The sequence below is a fragment of the Triticum aestivum genome, chromosome 7B, assembly GCF_018294505.1.
Source record: "Triticum aestivum cultivar Chinese Spring chromosome 7B, IWGSC CS RefSeq v2.1, whole genome shotgun sequence".
NCBI lineage: Eukaryota > Viridiplantae > Streptophyta > Magnoliopsida > Poales > Poaceae > Triticum > Triticum aestivum.
The window spans coordinates 160198704-160205692 of record NC_057813.1 but is presented as its reverse complement, the minus strand read 5'-3'; positions in this window follow the sequence as shown (position 1 = coordinate 160205692).

The following is a 6989-nucleotide window of genomic DNA, read 5'->3' as shown; positions in this document are numbered from 1 at the left end:
GAACGACGCTGGAGACCCTCGCTGGATCTCCCTCTCCAGCTGCTCTCCTCGGATTTCGACCAGTGGGATCGTTCCCCGCCACTTCCTCTTGCCATGGAACAAGGTCTTTCTCCAAATCCCTCTCTTTTTGGCTTGTTCCTTTGCTTCTAGGTTTTTGGGGAGATGCTAGTTGTTCTTGAGATTTTAGGCTAAATCTTTGCAAGAGTAGGTTGGAGGAGAGTAGTAATGCGTAGAGTTTATACATAATATGTTGTCCCGTGGTAGATTTGATTGGCCGTAGTACCGCTTTGTCGTCACGGTAGTTCCCAGATTCAATTGCTATTTCGGATCTGAAAACGCGCGGTACTACCGCACCTCCGGCGCGGTACTACCGCTCGTGCGGTACTACCATACCTCCAACGCGTTACTACCGCGAGCGCGGTACTACCGTAATTTGGAGCGGCACTAATTTTTTAGTTCCGCGCGACCAAGTAGTGCTACAGTTGCTGTCAAATCTATCGTGTGGCAATTATCATGTGCGAATTCTACTTGTTTCACTGTTTTGTTGCGTTCTTTGCACTGATCCTTCTCACATTTCTTGCGTGTTTGTTTTGTGGTGTGTGGCTCAGGTGCTCATGCTCGCCGTTCCAACCCAAGCCGTGACACAGGCTCCAAGCAACTGCGCAATCAAGATGAAGCTCCCGAGGGCTCCAGTGCCCCCCAACATAGGACCAAGACCACCGCCACCAAGGACAAGGAACCCGTCATGGGTATGGATGAGATGCCGCTTGCTGAGTTCATCTTTTGAAGGAAGATCAATCCCTATGTGAATCCTCGTGCCAACCTTCGAGGGAATGAGTTGTTCTGGACCAAGCAGCAGAATCTCATTTATCTAGATGTGATCAAGGCCAAGAGGAATATCTATGTGGATGTGCACTGGATCGACATTCATCATATGAGGGAAGAGAAGCACCAGGCATACTTTGGTGAGGCTCTGGATCTAGTGGAGCAGTTTGGCATTGAGCATATCATCTCTTTTCACAAAGACTATGATCCGGAGATTGTGGCTTAGTTCTTCGCCTCGGTGTACTTTCATCCTAATGAGGACCGGACGATGACTTGGATGACCAATGGTCGGCGGCTGATAGCTACCTGGAAGGAGTTCATGACTTTGCTTGGTGTCTCGGATGAGGGGCTCGCTACACCCCAAGGTGTTCGTCCTCATGCCAATTCCGAGTCAGGCAACAAGAACAAGCTTCAGCCCTTCCTTGTTGAGAAGAAGCTCTCCAGTGGCAAGTCTTCTTGGGTGCTCAACTCCTTCCTTGACATCATGTACCGGATCTTCCGCAACTCTCTCTTCCCGCGCATTGGGGATAATGACAAGGTGCATGCTTATCTTGTGGACATGTTGCTCCTATGTGAAGAAGCACGCAACTCTCAGACGCTACCACTTGATGTCTCACATATCATGTGGTGTGAACTTTGGTTTGCCATCTTCAATCGCAAGGTCCCCATCTATGGACCGTATCTGTTTCAGTTGATCTCAGCAACTTGGGAGAAGCTCTACCCTCAGGATGACTTTGAGGCCCCTGACTGGATTCAACATGATTCCATCTGGCTCCGTGTCAAGACTCAGTGGGCTAACACCACTTCTCGTGCTGAGGCTACGGCTGCCATGGATGTGGATGCAGATGAGGATGAGAAGGAGCCAGCAGATGAGGTCAGCTATGAGGGTTACACCCCTCCCACCTCTGAGCCATCTTGGGCTAAGAGGCTGAAGAACAAGATGAAGACCTTGTTCTGCATGCAAGCCAAGGGTCAGTACAGGTCTCATGTTTCCTCCAAGGAGAGTCGTTGCCGTGACAAGAAGATCATGAGGCTATTTGGAGAGGATGTTTCTGGCGGTTCTGAGGATCGCATCACTCCAGAGGCTGAGTGGATGGCGAAACAAGGCTTCAAGTTGACTGATTCTGAGGAGGACGTCGAGGAGACCATTCCTGCTGCCGAGTCTGACGAGGACCGTGCGTTTGACTACTCCGCTTGAGCCACCACTTGTGTGTAGGTGTCCTCTCTGCCTTTTTGGCATCTCGATGCCAAAGGGGGAGAGAGTGTAGGGATTTGCTAGAGTCTTGTGTCTTGTGTTTGCTTTGCTCGTGTTTGTTCCATTGAACCTTGCTTTCTTTGGTTTAGTTTGCTCGTGAGACTTGGTCTATCATATGGTGTAAGACATATGCACTCTATAGTACCTTATTACCTTATTGAGCTTATGCTATATCGTGCTATTTATGTTATGCTCATATTTACTATCTTGTTTAGTGTTAGCCTTATTATTGCAAGATATGCTTTGTCTCTAAAATATAGGGGGAGTGGTGATCCTAGTATTCGTGCCATGCGGTCCAAAGCACTTTACTCTCTAGCATGAATCTAGGGGGAGCTCGTCTATATTCTAGAGATGTGGGGTTTGCTTGTGTTATATTATTTCCCTCTGTGCAAATCCCGTATTGTCATCAATCCACCAAAAAGGGGGAGATTGTAAGGGCATGTTTATCCCTAAGGTGTTTTGGTGATTGATGACAATGCTTTTGCAGACTAATCGTGTGCCTTGAGTATTTCAGTCACTTCGTCATTAGGCACAAGAAGGTTTGGTACCCCTCGAAGACTATTGAAGACAGCGGCGTTCTATGTCTCTTTTGGTGGATTTGAGTCGTAGAATAGTCGTACTATTAAGAGGGGGTCCGCGGTGGAAAGGTTTGGGTGGAATCATCACGTACACGTTTTCTCCCTTTGCCCCGCCTTTCCCTTTGCGCGTTGGAGCATCCTCCGTTATCTCCATTATTGTGCAAAAAGAAGGATTCCTAGTGTTGCTATTCTGAGGAGCGGTAGTACCGCAAGCCCCTGCGGTAGTACCGCAAGCCCTTGCGGTAGTACCGTAGGTGTTGGGGAACGTAGCAGAAATTCAAAATTTTCCTACGTGTCACCAAGATCTATCTATGGAGAAACCAGCAATGAGGGGAAGGAGAGTGCATCTACATACCCTTGTAGATCGTTAAGCGGAAGCGTTCATGAGAACGGGGTTGAAGGAGTCGTACTCGTCGTGATCCAAATCACCGGAGATCCTAGTGCCGAACGGACGGCACCTCCGCGTTCAACACACGTACAACCAGATGACGTCTCCCATGCCTTGATCCAGCAAGGTGAGAGGGAGAGGTTGAGGAAGACTCCATCCAGCAGCAGCACAACGGCGTGGTGGTGATGGAGGAGCGTGGTAGTCCAGCAGGGCTTCGCCAAGCACCGCGGAAGAGGAGGAGTACGAGAGGTAGGGCTGCGCCAAGAGGGAGAAGTTCTCATGTATTGGGCTGCTCCAAAACCTCCAATATATATAGGGGAAGAGGGGGGCTGCTCCCCCTCTAGGGTTTCCACCCCCTAGGGGTGGCGGCCAGCCCTAGATGGGTTTTTGGGGGGGCGGCCAAGAGGGGATAGAGGGGAGGCGCCCACTAGGTGGGCCTTAAGGCCCATCTGGACTAGGGTTTGCCCCCTCCCACTCTCCCTTGCGCCTTGGGCCCCTTGTGGGGGGCGCACCAGCCCACCTAGGGGCTGGTCCCCTCCCACACTTGGCCCATGCAGCCCTCCGGGGTTAGTGGCCCCACTTGGTGGACCCCCGGGACCCTCCCGGTGGTCCCGATACATTACCGATATCGCCCGAAACTTTTCCGGTAACCAAAACAGGGCTTCCCATATATAAATCTTTACCTCCGGACCATTCCGGAACTCCTCGTGACGTCCGGGATCTCATCCAGGACTCCGAACAACATTCGGTAACCACATACAAACTTCCTTTATAACCCTAGCGTCATCGAACCTTAAGTGTGTAGACCCTACGGGTTCGGGAACCATGCAGACATGACTGAGACGTTCTCCGGTCAATAACCAACAGCGGGATCTGGATACCCATGTTGGCTCCCACATGTTCCACGATGATCTCATCAGATGAACCACGATGTCAAGGACTCAATCGATCCCGTATACAATTCCCTTTGTCTAACGGTATTGTACTTGCCCGAGATTCGATCGTCGGTATACCGATACCTTGTTCAATCTCGTTACCGGCAAGTCTCTTTACTCGTTCCGTAACACATCATCCCGTGATCAACCCCTTGGTCACATTGTGCACATTATGATGATGTCCTACCGAGTGGGCCCAGAGATACCTCTCCGTTTACACGGAGTGACAAATCCCAGTCTCGATTCGTGCCAACCCAACAGACACTTTCGGAGATACCTGTAGTGCACCTTTATAGCCACCCAGTTATGTTGTGACGTTTGGTACACCCAAAGCATTCCTACGGTATCCGGGAGTTGCACAATCTCATGGTCTAAGGAAATGATACTTGACATTAGAAAAGCTTTAGCATACGAACTACACGATCTTTGTGCTAGGCTTAGGATTGGGTCTTGTCCATCACATCATTCTCCTAATGATGTGATCCCGTTATCAACGACATCCAGTGTCCATAGCCAGGAAACCATGACTATCTGTTGATCACAATGAGCTAGTCAACTAGAGGCTCACTAGGGACATATTGTGGTCTATGTATTCACACGTGTATTACGATTTCCGGATAATACAGTTATAGCATGAATAAAAAGACTATTATCATGAACAAAGAAATATAATAATAACACTTTTATTATTGCCTCTAGGGCATATTTCCAACAGTCTCCCACTTGCACTAGAGTCAATAATCTAGTTCACATCACCATGTGATTAACACTGACAGGTCACATCACCATGTGACCAAAATCCAAAGAGTTTACTAGTGTCATTAAACTAGTTCACATCATCATGTGATTAAGACTCAATGAGTTCTGGGGTTTGATCATGTTCTGCTTGTGAGAGAGGTTTTAGTCAACGGATCTGTAACATTCAGATCCGTATGTACTTCGCAAATTTCTAGGTCATATTGTAAATGCTGCTTCCACGCTCCACTTGGAGCTATTCCAAATGGTTGCTCCACTATACGTATCTAGTTTGCTACTCAGAGTCATTCGGATAGGTGTTAAAGCTTGCATCAACGTAACCCTTTATGCCGAACTCTTTATCACCTCCATAATCGAGAAACATATCCTTATTCCTCTAAGGATAACTTTGACCGCTATCTGATGATCCACTCCTTGATCACCTTTGTACTCTCTTGCCAGACATGTGGCAAGGCACACATCAGGTGCGGTACTTAGCATAGCATACTGTAGAGCCTACGTCTAAAGCATAGGGGACGACCTTCGTCCTTTCTCTCTGTTCTGCCGTGGTCGAGCATTAAGTCTTAACTTCATACCTTACATCTCAGGCAAGAACTCCTTCTTTGACTGATTCATCTTGAACACTTTCAAGATCATGTCAAGGTACGTGCTCATTTGAAAGTATTATTAAGCATTTTGATCTATCCTCATAGATCTCGATGCTCAATGTTCAAGTAGCTTAATCCAGGTTTTCTATTGAAAAACATCTTTCAAATAACCCTATATGCTTTCCAGAAATTCTACATCATTTCTGATCATCAATATGTCAACAACATATACTCATCAGAAATTCTATAGTGCTCCCACTCACTTCTTTGGAAATACAAGTTTCTCATAAACTTTGTATAAACCCAAAATCTTTGATCATCTTATCAAAGTGCATATTCCAACTCCGAGATGCTTACTCCAGTCCTTAGAAGGATCGCTAGAGCCAGCATACCTTTTAGCATCCTTAGGATTGACAAAACTTTTCTGATTGTATCACATACAACCTTTCCTTACGAAAACTGGTAAGGAAACTCGTCTTGACATCCATCTGCCAGATTTCATAAATGCAGCTAATGCTAACATGATTCCGACGGACTTAAGCATCGCTACGGATGAGAAAATCTCATCGTAGTCAACTCCTTGAACTTGTGAAAAACTCTTCGCCACAAGTCGAGCTTCATAGACGGTGACATTACTGTCCACGTCCGTCTTCTTCTTAAAGATCCATTTATCTCAATGGCTTGCCGATCATCGGGCAAGTCCACCAAAGTCCATGCTTTGTTCTGATACATGGATCCTATATCGGATTTCATGGCTTCTAAACATTTGTTGGAATTTGGGCCCACAATCGCTTCTCCATAGCTCGTAGGTTCATTGTTGTCTAGCAACATGACCTTCAAGACAGGGTCACCGTACCACTCCGAAGCAGTATGCGTCCTTGTCATCCCACGAGGTTCGGTAGTGACTTGATCTGAAGCTTCATGATCACTATCATAAGCTTCCACTTCAATTTGTGTAGGTGCCACAGGAACAACTTCCTATGCCCTGCTACACACTGGTTGAAGTGATGGTTCAATAACCTCATCAAGTCTCCAATATCCTCCCACTCAATTCTTGAGACAAACCTTTCCTCGAGAAAGGACCCGATTCAAGAAACAATCACTTTTGCTTCCGGATCTGAGATAGGAGGTATACCCAACTGTATTTGGGTGTCCTATGAAGATGCATTTTATCCGCTTTGGGTTCGAGCTTATCAACCTGAAACTTTTTCACATAAGCGTCGCAGCCCCAAACCTTTAAGAAACGACAACTCAGGTTTCTCCAAACGGTGTCGTCTCAACGGAATTATGTGGTACCCTATTAAAAATGAGTGCGGTTGTCTCTAATGCCTAACCCATGAATGATAGTGGTAATTCGATAAGAGAAATCATGGTACGCATCATATCCAATAGGGTGCAACTATGATGTTCGGACACACCATCACACTATGGTGTTCCAGGCGGTATTAATTGTGAAACAATTTCCACAACGTCTTAACTGTGTGCCAAAACTCGTAACTCAGATATTCATCTCTATGATCATATCATAGACATGCTATCCTCTTGTCACGAAGATCTTCAACTTCACTCTGAAATTACTTGAACCATTCAATAATTCAGACTTGTGTTTCATCAAGTAAATATACTCAACATCTACTCGAATCATCTGTGAAGTAAGAACATAAC